We start from the raw sequence: 14,678 nt of genomic DNA on the forward strand, positions 1-14,678 counted from the left end.
TCAAGACATCAACGAAATAAAGTGCAAGTTCAAGATGAGCCAACTCGAAGAGATCATATGCTTGAAGCTTGCCATGAAGAAATGAAGTGCAAGTTCAAGATGAGCCAACTCGAAGATATCATATGCTTGAAGATTGCCATGAAGAAATGAAGTGCAAGTTCAAGATGAGGCAACTCGAAGATATCATATGCTTGAAGCTTGCCATGAAGAAATGAAGTGCAAGTTCAAGATGAGCCAACTCGAAGAGATCATATGCTTGAAGCTTGCCATCCATATGGTGATCATGGATATGTGAATATGCACCTAAGAAGAAGCTCTCCCATGGTGGATTATGGGGGAGAGCAATCCACAAGACTTTGTCAAGCAAGCACAATCAAGAAAGGCGTTCCATCTTGTTGCGGTCAAGACCATCATCATCGAGCTCAAGTGAAATGCGTAAGTTTAACATTTTCTCTTGATAGGGTTTCTTTCTCACTGGTCTCATGGTGTAGTTGGAGACCAGTGTATAGTTTAGCTACCATATTATCAAGAGGGCTCTCGAGTGAGTATCTCGATCGTATCGTTCGGAGAGAGCTCAAACCTTTGCATCCTTGCATCATCTTTCTTGGTTGTTATTTGTATCTTATCCATGTGATGTTTTATATCTTGTGCTTATTCTAATGACAAGCTCTAGCTCATCGAGAATGGTTTTTTGCACGGGCAACTTGTTGCATTTTCGAGGTTGGAGGTTTTACCGGTATGTATTTTTTAGATAGATCAAACCTTTCATCATTTATTTCTATCCTACCTTATTGTACTATGATGGTCCCTGCATGATCTTGTAGATATTGTTACTAGCTTCGAAACGAGCTCAAGATCATCAAAATCGGAGTCCGGATGCTCAAGTTATGATCTTTCTCGTTTTGCTGTTTTTGCCAGTTTTTCTCCAGGCCGGAAATTTGCAGAATTTCCGGCCCCCGAAAAGCGGATAAGGACCTACAAAAATGAACCCCTGGACTCCCCCCCGGAAATTTGGACGGAAATTTCACTTTATGGCTGGAAATTCCGGCGGGGGCGGAATTTCCGGCCCTCACTTAGGCCGGAATTCCGGCCTGTTATGCCCCAACGGCTCGATTTTTCTGGGGGGTATAAATACCCCCTTCTTCCTCCTTGGGTTGTTGCTTCTCCTACTCTCTCTCTCTCCTCCATTGTTGATCTTGAGAATCTTGCCCTATCTCTCTATCCCTCCATGATTCTTGCCCCCTTTTGAGGGAAAAGAGAGAGGAGATCTAGATCCACACTTTGACCAAACCATATCATCTCTTTGTGAGTGAATCTTTGGGATCTAGATCTTGGAGAATTTTGTGTTCTCCTCTTTGTTCTTCCTCTCTTATTCCCCCAATAGCTTTTGTAGCTTTGTTGGAATTTGAGAGAGAAGGACTTGAGCATCTTTGTGGTGTTCTTGCCATTGCATTTGGTGCATCGGTTTGACTTCTCCGCGGTGATACGTGGAGGTGAAAGTTCGTGAGATATTCACTTCGGGAGCTTGTTCCGGAGCTTGTTCCTCTTGGGTCTTTGGACCCTAGACGGCTTTGTGGTCTTTGTGGTGTTCTTGGGGACTCCAATTAAGTTGTGGAGATTATTCAAGGGCAAGGCCTTTGTGGCAATTTATTGGGAGCATCCAATTAAGTTGTGGAGATAGCCCCAAGCTTTGTGCGGGTTCGGTGACCTCCCTAAGGTTCCATAGTGGATCGAGGACATCCCTTTTGGTGGGAATTCTCGAGGAGAATACGGTGGCCCTCGTGCATTTGGAGTGACTTGTCCTCCACACCGCTCCAACGGAGAGTAGCACTCGCAAGAGTGTGAACTTCGGGATACATCGTTGTCTCCGCGTCACTTCGGTTATTCCTATACCCGAGCTATTTACTTATGCACTTTACTTTGTGATAGCCTTCGTGCTTGAAGTTATATATCTTGCTATCACATAGTTGCTTGATTTGCTTAGCATAAGTCGTTGGTGCACATAGGTGAACCCTAGATATATAGGCTTTAGGCTTTACAAAGTAAATGCTAGTTTTATTCCGCATTTGTTAAGCCCATCTCGTAAAAGTTTTAAACCGCCTATTCAACCCCCCCCCCTCTAGGCGACATCTGTGTCCTTTCAATTGGTATTAGAGCTAGGTCTCTCATTCTTAGGCTTCACCGCCTTGAGAGTAAAGATGTCGGTTAGGGGATTAGCGCACAATGACTTGTTTATATTTGATGGCACAAATTATGATCTATGGAAAATTTATGTGCTTAATATTTTGCGGGGTATTTCCCCGGACATGGAGCGAATTATTGACATGGGTTTTTCTTCTCCTAAGGATCCCCAAAATTTATCTTATGAGGAGAAGAAAAACTCTTGCCTCGATGCTCTTGCTTCTCATGTGTTCTCCATTGTTGTGAGCAATATAGTTACTTCATCAATCATGCCTTTTGGGAGCGCTCATGAATTGTGGACAAAGCTTCAAGATAAATATGATGTGTCCAATATTATTGAGGATGATTGTATTGCTTCCACTTCCGGCCGTGATGAGTTCTCATCTTCATCCACTTCACCAATGTGTGGCAAGACACAAGGTAATGATATGGTGAGTGGTGATGGAAATTGCAATGTTGGTATTGAGCTTACTATTGATGATCCTTCATCTATATCTCATTGCAATGGTTCATATTTGGACTTAAACACATCTAGCACTAGAAATGATTTACATGCTTGTGTTGATAGTCCGTACATATCTTGTGTAAGTTGCTTAAATAAATCTAATGATGATATGCTTGCTTTATCTTGTGGCCATGATAAAAATGCTTCTATTTCCTCTAGTTTTTGTGTGACTAACAATGTAGATGAAACCAACAATTCTATTGGTCAAGACAAGATCTTGAAAGAAGCCTCAAGTAACTCCTCATCTTTATCTCACGGTTCTCATATATGCCTTATGGCCAAGGGTTCCACGGTATCTTCCACCATGGAACCTAATATTTCTCGTGGTGATAAGGATGAGCATGAGTATGAAGAAGAGGATTGGGTTGTCTCTCTACGCGATAAGGGTAAGAATGTATTCAAGGTTCTTTGCAAAAATAAAATTGCTAGCTCTCACTTCTTTGAAATCGTGACTACCGCTATTGAGAGCCAAAAAATTATTTGGATGCATGAGAAAACCATTGATAAAATGGGTGCTCTTGAACGAGAGTATGCCAATGATGTAGCATCCCTAAAGAATGATCTTGAAGAAGAACAAGAGACCGTAGCCTCTCTTGAGAAGCAACTTGAAACCCTTGAGGTGTCTCAAAATGAAATATTTGCTAAACTCACTAAAGAAAGAGACCATGCTAAAGCTCATTTAAAAATGCTTAAAAATGAAAAGTCCAAAGTTGGTGTTGGTCATGATAAACTTGGTAAGGATCTAGATGATCTAAACAAGGCCCACAAGGCCTTGGAGAGCGAACACTCTATCCTCACCAAGTCACATGAGAAACTACAAGCTTCATATTTAAAAGATCATGATATGTTACCCTCTCTTCTTGATATGTCTTGTGATGGTGCTTGTTCTACTAACTCTACTTCTTGTGAAGCATCTATATTGAAGGAGAATGTTGAGCTAAGGGCTCAACTTGAATTGCTAACTAGTAATTATGGGAAATTGGAAGAAAATCATGGAAAGCTTTCTAGATCCCATGAGGATCTTCTAACCTCCCATGATAGGCTAAAGTTAGCTCATGAGGCTATCATTTCAAAGGCAACACCTTGTGAGCCTCATGTGGTTACTAGCACTACTACTCAAAATGCTATATTGTCATGTGCTAGTCCTAGTAATTCATCCACTCATAGTATTGCTAAATTTTGTGATGAATTATCTTCCTTGCCTTATTGCTCTAACAATGAAGGTTCTACTTCCTCTAGTACTTGTGTCGTTACTAACCATGTAGAGGAAATCAAAGATCTCAAGGCCCAAGTCACTTCTTTGAAGAGTGACTTGGTAAAGAGTCATGAAGGGAAATGCAAACTTGACACGATGTTGAGTGTGAAACAATCCCCAATGACAAGAGTGGACTTGGATTCAAATCCAACAACAAGAACAAGTCCAAGAACAACAACAAGAAGAAGGGACAAGTACAAGTCAAAGACCCGGCCAAGATTGTTTGCTTCAAGTGCAATATTTAAGGGCACCATATTAGATCTTGCCCTTTGAAGAAGAAGCAAAAAGGGGAGCGGCCTCAAGCTCAAACTCATATTCAACCTCAAGTTGAAGAAATGCCACTTCCCAAGAAGAAACAAGCCAATGCTCCCATTGTGGATAAATCTAGTGAGAAGAAGGAGAAGAAAAGAACTTGCTATATATGTCGTGAGAAGGGCCACATCTCCTCCTTGTGCACTATTGGTACCTCATCCAACTCTATCACCATTGATGATGTTTATTCTCTTTGTAAGGATGAGGGTGGCAATGTGTTTGCCAAATATGTTGGTGCTCAAAGTGGTGTCAAGAAAAGAACCATTTGGGTTGCCAAGCCTACTGTGACTAACCTCTTAGGACCCAACTTAGTTGGGTACCAACAATCCAAAACTTGATCAATAGGTGCTTGTTGGAGGGCATTGGTGACTTGGCTACACCATGAAGAATTAAGGGATCTTCATTATAGTTGCACACCATGTATTTGTGTTTGTGTTGGAGCCTCCTTGCATTTTGTTGTATATTATATGGCTCTTATGAGAGATTAATGGACTATCACATTTTGGGGGAGTGATATGCCTTTGGGAATTTCACAATCCTAATAATGTGTGTACATGAGGAATACCACTTAGAATTGATATTGTAAGACCATGTATTTGTGTTTGTGTTGGAGCCTCCTTGCATTTTGTTGTATCTTATATGGCTCTTATGAGAGATTAATGGACTATCACATTTTGGGGGAGTGATATGCCTTTGGGAATTTCACAATCCTAACAATGTGTGTACATGAGGAATACCACTTAGAATTGATATTGCAAGATTATCTAGTCTCTATGTGGTATGTCATCTTCATGAGAAATTCAAATTCTAATGTCCATTAATATCTCTAGTTTGATCTTATTTGCCTCTTGTGAAAATAAATTCCATATCACATTATGGGAGAGTAATAAGCTTTGTGCATATTACAAGCCTAGAAAATGTGAATATTTGAGGTTGTGTCACATAGAATTGATATTGTAAATTATATCTCTCCTATGTGGCATGTTTGCTCAAACAAGTTCCAATTTTCTTAAATGTCTTCATTGCTAATATATTTGTGGATCTTATTTATGAAAGTTTTTCTTGGTGTGGTTTTTCACAACATGTCCCTTAATACATTTTTGGAAAACCATGTGCTTCAAGTCATACTATTAATTGCTTTGCATGTTGGTATGAATATTATTAATTGCTCTGCATGTTGGTATGAATACTATTAATTGCTTTGCATGTTGGTATGACTAATTGAAGCTATCAAGAAACTCTCTTCGCATGATGGTTAAATCTTATCTTTTACCATATGCTTTATTTGTTGTAAATATGATCTTACGTATACCTACAAACTACCACCGGGAAATATTTCCTAATACCTCTTGTCCTAGGACAATTGGCAATCTATTATGAGGTATATATGTGTTGGTCATATTTACATTGACCCTCGTGTTTAATTTCCTTATTAATGCCATGAATTTGTTGTGCTTTGACTCCCATGTGTTTTCCTTGCATCTTATGGATCCAATTTGTCTATTCAAACTTCCTTAGCATTTTTAGTAGATATAGGTAGCGTGATGATCCTAGTTTTGTGCATTTTGTATTCATATGCAAAATCCTAGATAATGCACTAATCTTGGGGAAGCTCTCCTATATTTGTTAGAATGTCAACATCTCTTGATCATTACCAAGAATTTGGTTTTGGGAGACATAATATTTCTTTTTGGTACTTTGTGCCATCATAAGGTGTTGAGGGTTTGGTTTATTTTTTGTAACCTTGCTCTCTTGGGAGTTGGTTATCTCATTCCTTTGATTTGGGATTTAATTAGCTTCTTATAATGAGATAAGTCTTTGGAGTCAATCTTGTGTTGATTTGATTCTTTGATATAATTTGGACAACCATTGTTTCTCTATTTATTTGGTGTTTTGTCAAAATTGTATCTTCCTTTGGTTCTTAAAAGTATTGTGCATACATATTTAATATATTTATATCTTATGGCATGTGTTACTTTCTTTGATCCAATATATAGGGTAAACTCCATCAAATCCTAATTTGGCTAAGATGTGCATGAAAGTCAATTTCATATCTATATGTACATAGTTATGTGGAGTTTGTCCTATATGTTGTAGTGTGTCTAACTACTTCGGACCCAATTAGTTTGGGGACCATATTGTACTTATCTTTGTTTTAGGTACAATGGAGATGCATTGGATTCTTGTCTCACTCTTAGGAAGAAGTGGTGACTCAATGGTAATTTAAGGCAAGCTAGGATGATCAACGAACTCATATCTACTACATCCACACCAATGCTATCTTGGTAACAAGTATCTTCTCATGTATAATTTTCTAATATCCAACCATGTGGTGGCATCTTGGCATGAATATCTTGATTTGCAAATATTATGCTTCTTGCAAATGTTTTAATGAAACATCTTTTTTGAAAATGTGAGTAAATTGATATGAGCACATATGTTCGGAAGTATATAATATCATGCTCATGATTCATCTATCCCAACTATGCCTATCTAGCAATTTTATTGCATATCAATACCTCAAGCCTCTCACATGTGCAATACCGATGAAAGTGCAAATTGAGTTATTTTTTAGTATCCTCGTTTGTGATGGTTGTTGCCTTTCTCAAAGCATCCCAACTATCTTCTATCCCTTGTTGATATTTGTGATGTATTTTATGTATTTGTGGTTGAAGTTCATGAATATACAATAAGATAAAATTGAGCCTTTGGCCATGCTAGTAAAAAAAATCTTATTGGTATATTGCATAACTTCGTCTTGGATATCATGCTATATTTCTTGTGTATCTATTTTGTGTGTACATGTTTCTTTGTGGATAAACATCTTTGTGATATTGCCCACTTAGAGAAACTTATACACATAAGAGATGATACATCTTCATTTCATATCTTATTTATTTGTTGTGTGTTGATTGGTCATGCTAAGCAACCGAATTCATTGAAGACCATGATGATGATTTTTTCTCATCCTTGTAATAGTCTTATAATATGCTTTGTCATGTCTTTCACATATCCTCTTGGTTGAGCCGTTTATTAAGGTGCATGTTACTTGTTGCTCAACCATTTGTTTGTTGCAAGTGTTAAGCTAATTTTTCTATCTATGATCTATTGCAAATGTTTGTGTTTTAAATAGTAATGACGGAGTGAGGATTCCATGTTATGCATCTTGTATTCAAACACAACATTTTAATTTATGCATGTACCTTGGGGAGCTTCCTCATTTTATTTAAAGCATAATTTTGTGGTGATCATTAGAGTTTAATTCACTTGATATCTTTTGTTTTGAATGATATTATGGGAGTGATGATTCCATGTTTGTGCACTTTATACTCCAATGCATATTGTCTAGTTTTGTGCACAAACCTTGGGGAGCTTCCTCATATTATTTAGAGCAATCTTCTTGATCTTATCATAATATCTTTCTTTCTTTTGGTATCTTTCTTGTGGTTCATTTGGTTGCTTGCTTCATTTGTTGAAGTTTCTTCACTTTGTTATCTTCTTGCAATCTTTGATCCTCTCTATAGTGTGATTCCTTCCGAATATTCGTCATTGGATACATGCATTTGATTTCACTCAAATTATGAGAAATGCACACGATATGAGGAACTCTCACTATATTGGCCTTCTAAATTATTCACCCATTTCGGCAATTGGTGCCAATGGGGGAGAAGTTTGGAGGGTTTAAGGGAATTTGGCTTTGTCTTGGATTTGTGCTTAAGCATATGCCTTTCTTGCATTGCATCTTGTTGTTTTGCACAGTTCAATATTTAGAGAAAACTCCACTAGGCTTTGAATGTCAATATATGCAATGAAAGTCAAGTTCATTCACACATGCATATATTATGGGGGAGTTTGCTCTATATATTCAACTTGTTTGTTACTTAAATTACTTGTATAAACCCTCTCAAAGAGATTGTCATCAATTACCAAAATGGGGGAGATTGAAAGTGCATGGAGCCCCCATGTGTGGTTTTGGTAATTAATGACAATCCCTATGGACTAATGTTTGCATTAAGTTATATTTGTAGGAGTTGTCCATAGGCAATGTTTGAACCATATGTTGGCTTCAAGGTTGCAATAAGAAGAAATTGACGAAGGACATCAAGTGCCAAGTATGTCTTGAAGATGAAGTGAGACCTCAAAGTTAACTTCAAGACATCAACGAAATAAAGTGCAAGTTCAAGATGAGCCAACACGAAGAGATCATATGCTTGAAGCTTGCCATGAAGAAATGAAGTGCAAGTTCAAGATGAGCCAACTCGAAGATATCATATGCTTGAATCTTGCCATGAAGAAATGAAGTGCAAGTTCAAGATGAGCCAACTCGAAGATATCATATGCTTGAAGCTTGCCATGAAGAAATGAAGTGCAAGTTCAAGATGAGACAACTCGAAGAGATCATATGCTTGAAGCTTGCCATCCATATGGTGATCATGGATATGTGAATATGCACCTAATAAGAAACTCTCCCATGGTGGATATGGGGGAGAGCAATCCACAAGACTTCGTCAAGAAAGCACAATCAACAAAGGCGTTCCATCTTGTTGCAGTCAAGAGCGTCATCATCGAGCTCAAGTGAAATGCATAAGTTTAAGGTTTTCTCTTGATAGGGTTTCTTTCTCACCGGTCTCATGGTGTAGTTGGAGACCAGTGTATAGTTTAGTTGTCGTACTATCAAGAGGGCTCTCGAGTGAATAACTAGATCGTATCGTTCGGAGAGAGCTCAAACCTTTGCATCCTTGGATCATCTTTCTTGGTTGTTATTTCGATCTTATCCATGTGATGTTTTAGATCTTGTGCTTATTCTCATGAAAAGCTCTAGTTCATCGAGAATGGTTTTTGCACGGGCAACTTGTTGCATTTTCGAGGTTGGAGGTTTTACCGGTATGTCTTTTTTAGATAGGCCAAACCTTTCATCATTTATTTCTATCCTACCTTACTGGACTATGATGGTTCCCTCTATGACCTTGTAGAGCTTGTTACTAGCTTCGAAACGAGCTCAAGATCATCAAAATCGGAGTCCGGATGCTCAAGTTATGGTCTTTCTCGTTTTGTTGTTTCTGCCAGTTTTCCTCTAGGCCGGAATTTCCGGGCCGAAAATTTGCAGAATTTCCGGCCCCCGAAAAATGGCTAAGGACCTACGAAAATGAGCCCCTGGATCCCCCCGGATATTTGGCCGGAAATTTCACTTTATGGGCCGGAAATTCCGGTGGGGGGCGGAATTTCCGGCCCTCACTTAGGCCGGAAATTCCGGCTTGTTATGCCCAACGGCTCGATTTTTCTGGGGGGTATAAATACCCCCCTTCTTCCTCCTTGGGCTGTTGCTTCTCCTACTCTCTCTCTCTCCTCCATTGTTGATCTTGAGAAGCTTGCCTTATCTCTCTATCCCTCCATGATTCTTGCCCCCTTTTGAGGGAAAAGAGAGAGGAGATCTAGATCCACACTTTTACCAAACCATATCATCTCTTTGTGAGTGAATCTTTGGGATCTAGATCTTGGAGAATTTTGTGTTCTCCTCTTTGTTCTTCCTCTCTTATTCCCCCAATATCTGTTGTTGCTTTGTTGGAATTTCAGAGAGAAGGACTTGAGCATCTTTGTGGTGTTCTTGCCATTGCATTTGGTGCATCGGTTTGACTTCTCCGCTGTAATACGTGGAGGTGAAAGTTCGTGAGATATTCACTTTGGGAACTTGTTTCCGGAGCTTGTTCCTCTTGGGTCTTTGGACTCTAGACGGCTTTGTGGTCTTTGTGGTCTTTGTGGTGTTCTTGGGGACTTCAATTAAGTTGTGGAGATTCTTCAAGGGCAAGGCCTTTGTGGCAATTTATTGGGAGCCTCCAATTAAGTTGTGGAGATAGCCCCAAGCTTTGTGCGGGTTCGGTGACCTCCCTAAGGTTCCATAGTTGATCGAGGACATCCCTTTTGGTGGGAATTCTCGAGGAGAATACGGTGGCCCTCATGCATTTGGAGTGACTTGTCCTCCACACCGCTCCAACGGAGAGTAGCACTCGCAAGAGTGTGAACTTCGGGATACATCGTTATCTCCACGTCACTTCGGTTATTCATATACCCGAGCTTTTTACTTATGCACTTTACTTTGTGATAGCCTTCGTGCTTGAAGTTATATATCTTGCTATCACATAGTTGCTTGATTTGCTTAGCATAAGTCGTTGGTGCACATAGGTGAACCCTAGTTATATAGGCTTTGGACTTGACAAAGTAAACGCTATTTTTATTCTGCATTTGTTAAGCCCATCTCGTAAAAGTTTTAAACCGCCTATTCACCCCCCTGATGACCCACAAGTATAGGGGGTGTATCGTAGTACTTTCGATAAATAAGAGTCTCGAACCCAACGAGGAGCAGAAGGTGTTGACAAGCAGTTTCGATGAAGGATTCACTGTAAATGCTAACAGACAAGTTTTCAGGGGGTTTTGATATAGTAGATAAATAGAATACAAGTAAGTAAAATGCGGGAATAATAATTGCAGCAAGTGGCCCAATCCTTTTTAGCATAAAGGACAAGCCGGTTTGTTTACTTATGATGACCAAACGTTCTTGAGGACACACGGGAATTTAGTCTAGTGCTTTCGCTTCATATAGTTGATTAATCTTCATTGTTTTGATAAGTGTTGTGTGGCCCTATGCTAATGCTAATGCACCGCCCTTCCTAGGACTAATACATACTTGTGATTAAACCCCTTGCAAGCATCCGCAAATACAAGAAAGTAATTAAGATAAATCTAACCACATCCTTAAACTCTGAGATCCTGCTATCCCTCGTGCATCGATATACCAACGGGGGTTCAGGTTGCTGTCACTACGGCAACCCCACAATTAGCAAACGAATACAAGATGCATTCCCCTAGGCCCATAAAGGTGAAGTATCATGTAGTCGACGTTCACATGACACCACTAGAAGAATAACACAACAACTTAAATATCAAACCATTAAATATTACTCAACATAGTTCACTACTAACATTTAGACTTAACCCATGTCCTCAAGAACTAAACGAACTACTCACAAGACATCATATGGAACATGATCAGAGGTGATATGATGATGAATAACAATCTGAACATAAACCTTGGTTCAATGGTTTCACTCAATAGCATCAATAACAAGGAGTAATCAACACCGGGAGAGTTTCCCCTATGAAATAATCAAGATTCAACCCAAAATGTTACAGCGGAGATGAGGTGCAGCGGTGGAGATGATGGTGTCGGCGGTGGAGATGATGATGATGATCCCAATGAAGTCCAGCTCGATGACGGTGACGATGGCGACGATTTCCCCCTCCGGGAGGGAATTCCCCGGCAGATTTCAGCCTGCCGGAGAGCTCTTTTCTCTCTGGTGTTTTTCCGCCCCGCAGAGGCGGCTGTGACTCTCCTCGATGTTCCTCCGCACCTTAGGGTTTCTGGGAGATGAAGTACGCGAAAGGGCGATGCCCGAGGGGGTCGTGGGCCCCCTCCCCACGTGGCGGCGCGCCGGCCTTGGTGGTCGCGCCGGCCTATGGGGAGGGCCCATGGCGGCCCTCCTCGGCCTCCCCTTCTGGCTGGCTCCGTCATTTGGAAAAATAGGAGCTTCGGTATATTTTCCGTCAATTGTTGATCTTCAGAAATATTGTATCCTGACGACGCTTTTTCCAGCAGAATCCTGACTCCGGTGAGTAATTCTCCAATAATCATGAAACATGCAAAATAGGTGAAATAACATAAGTATCATCTCTAAATATGAAATATATCAATGAATAACGAGTAAATTATGATATAAAATAGTGATGCAAAATGGACGTATCAACTCCCCCAAGCTTAGACCTCGCTTGTCCCCAAGCGAAACCGAACTCGATAAACAAGACCACATGTTTATGGAGTGAAGAGTCGATAAATAAAATACGGACAAGAAGCATCACATTTATTAATTCACACAAGACATTCTAGTAAACAACTTCCTCATATAACTCAACTTGAAACAAGTAAAGGGAAATCACAAATAAAGGTGCATAGGAAATCATAATTGGTGATGGCAAACTTTGTTCTTGGTCAAAGAAGAATTAACAGATTGTACTTATCTTTCGAGCAGAGTCTTTATATTAGAGCTTATATGGCAGAACTTACATGCTCAATCATAACAATCTTCTCATAATCATTGATAACTTTCAAAGTCATATTCATTCAGATAAAATTTGTACTAAACAAGGAAGAATAAAAGACATGATTAAATAGATCACAATATAAATGGTTGGATCACAACAACTCAATTGCTTGCTTAAGATAGAGGGAAATAGGTTTACTGACTCAACATAAAAGTAAAAGATAGGCCCTTCGCAGAGGGAAGCAGGGATTAAATCATATGCTAGAGCTTTTTAAGTTTTGAAATCATATAGAGAGCATAAAAAATAAGGTTTTGAGAGGTGTTTGTTGTTGTCAACGAATGGTAGTGGGCACTCTAACCCCCTTGTCAAACAGACTTTCAAAGAGCGGCTCCCATGAGGGACGTTATCTCTACCAGCAAGGTAGATCATCCCTCTTCTCTTTTGTTTACACATGTACTTTAGTTTTATTTATGGATGACACTCCTCCCAACCTTTGCTTTCACAAGCCATGGCTAACCAAATCCTCGAGTGCCTTCCAACATTTCACATACCATGAAGGAGTGTCTATTGCAAAATTAAGTTGCTTACTGATAAATCAGGGCAAAACATGTGAAGAGAATTATTAATGAAAGTTATTAACTGGGGCTGGGCACCCCGTTGCCAGCTCTTTTTGCAAAATTATTGGATAAGCGGATGTATATGCCACTAGTCCATTGGTGAAAGTCCGTCCAACAAGATTGAAAGATAAAACACCGCATACTTCCTCATGAGCTATAAAACATTGGCACAAATAAGAGATAATAACTTATGAATTGTTTAAAGGTAGCACATGAAATATTTATTTGGAGTGGCGCAAAATACCACATAATAGGTAGTTATGGTGGACACAAATGGCGCGGGTTTGGTTTAAGGTTTTGGATGCACGAGAAGCATTTCCTCTCAGTACAGGTATTTGGCTAGCAAGGTTTATTAGCAAGCATAAGAGTTGAGGGAAACAAACATATATACATGCGATAGAAACAATTATGCATCTTCCTTGTAAGCACAAACAATTTTAACTTCAGAATACTAAGCTCATTAGCTAGCAAGAAAGAAAGATAATGAAATAATATATCTACATGTACTTCCCTCTTTTCTACTTAAACCTCAAAGTATTGTTGCTATTGACCAATGCTAAGTTTGCCAAAACCAAATAGATTTACTTGATGCTCCCAAAGTGATACCAATACTAACAACAAGATCAATCATATAACAGAAATTGCAAACTAAAATAAGGTGTGTGATACGTCTCAAACGTATCTATAATTTCTTATGTTCCATGCTAGTTTTATGACAATACCTACATGTTTTGTTCACACTTTATATCGTTTTTATGCATTTTCCGGAACTAACCTATTAACGAGATGCCGAAGTGCCAGTTCTTGTTTTCTGCTGTTTTTGGTTTCAGATAGTAAGGAAATATTCTCGGAATTGGACGAAATCAACGCCCAGCATCTTAGAATTCCACGAAGCTTCCAGAACACCCGAGAGCCACCAGAGGAGAGCCACAGGGGGGCCACACATGGGGCTGGCGCGACCAGGCTAGGGCCCACGCCACCCTATTGTGTGGCGGCTCCGTACCCCCTCCGACTCCGCCTCTTCGCCTATAAAAAGGTCCCTGACCTAAATCTTCGATACGGAAAAGCCACGGTACGAGAAACCTTCCAGAGCCGCCGCCATCGCGAAGCCAAGATCCGGGGGACATGAGTCTCCGTTCCGGCACGCCGCCGGGACGGGGAAGTGCCCCGGAAGGCATCTCCATCGACACCACCGCCATCTTCATCAACGCTGCTTGTCTCCTATGATGAGGAGGGAGTAGTTCTCCATCGAGGCTGAGGGCTCTACCGGTAGCTATGTGGTTAATCTCTCTCTCGTACCCCAATACAATGATCTCATGAATTGCTTTGCATGATTGAGATCCATATGATGAGCTTTGTATCGCTATTAGTCTATGTGCTACTCTTGTGATGTTATTAAAGTAGTCTATTCCTCCTTCACGGTGTAATGGTGACGAGTGTGTGCATCGTGTAGTTCTTGGCGTAGGTTATGATCATAATCTCTTGTAGGTTATGGAGTTAATTATTACTATGATAGTATTGATGTGATCTATTCCCCCTTCATAGTGTAAAGGTGACAGTGTGTATGCTATGTTAGTACTCGGTTTAAATTGCAAAGATCTATTATGCTCTAAAGGTTACTTAAACATGAATACCGAATGTTGTGGAGCTTGTTAACTCCGGCATTGAGGTGCTATTGTAGCCCTACACAACGAATGGTGTTCATTATCAAACA

This window comes from Lolium rigidum, chromosome 6, assembly GCF_022539505.1.
Source record: "Lolium rigidum isolate FL_2022 chromosome 6, APGP_CSIRO_Lrig_0.1, whole genome shotgun sequence".
NCBI lineage: Eukaryota > Viridiplantae > Streptophyta > Magnoliopsida > Poales > Poaceae > Lolium > Lolium rigidum.